Below are 610 nucleotides of genomic sequence, written 5' to 3'. Positions count from 1 at the left end.
AGTGTCATTGGTGCCCACATGAATAAGGAGCATGGGATAGTGGTCTGTGGGTTTAAGGATCTTTGGGATCCTCTCCGTAATGTCCCGGATGCAGGCCCCTGGGAAGCAGCAGACTTGCCGGGCGGGGCGGCAGATTGGCCCCTCAGTCCCCCTCAGGAGGGAGTCTCCCACAACAAACACCTTACGTTTTGTCTTGGGGAGAGCAGGGGCGGGAGCTGCAGTTGGGACCATGTTGCCTGTGGGGGCCGGCAACTCAGCAGGCTCTGCTGGGGCAGCAAGAGGTGCGTACCTGTTGCTTAGTTCTGGTCGGGTAGGGGCCTTGGTGTGGCGGGCCTTAGGGCCCTTGCCCACCGTGGTCCATGCCCCTGGCTGGACACAGCAGGTATGTGTTTTTCTGACTCCGCCCCCTGTCCCTGGGCTGTGCCCTCCAGTCTGACCTGGCCCCTGAAGGCTCCCACCAGATGGGCAAGCCCAGGGCCATAGGCAGCAGAAGAGGGGGCTAATGGGGCTCATCCCCCTGCAAACACAGGGCAGCAGGTAGGGCTGTAGGGCAGCCTGGCCGCAGGCTGCTGGCGTGGGGGGGGGGGGGGGGGGGGGGCAACTTGGAAAC

The sequence above is a fragment of the Alligator sinensis genome, unplaced genomic scaffold (assembly GCF_000455745.1).
Source record: "Alligator sinensis unplaced genomic scaffold, ASM45574v1 scaffold1666_1, whole genome shotgun sequence".
Taxonomy (NCBI): Eukaryota; Metazoa; Chordata; order Crocodylia; family Alligatoridae; genus Alligator; species Alligator sinensis.
This window is presented reverse-complemented; position numbering follows the sequence as displayed.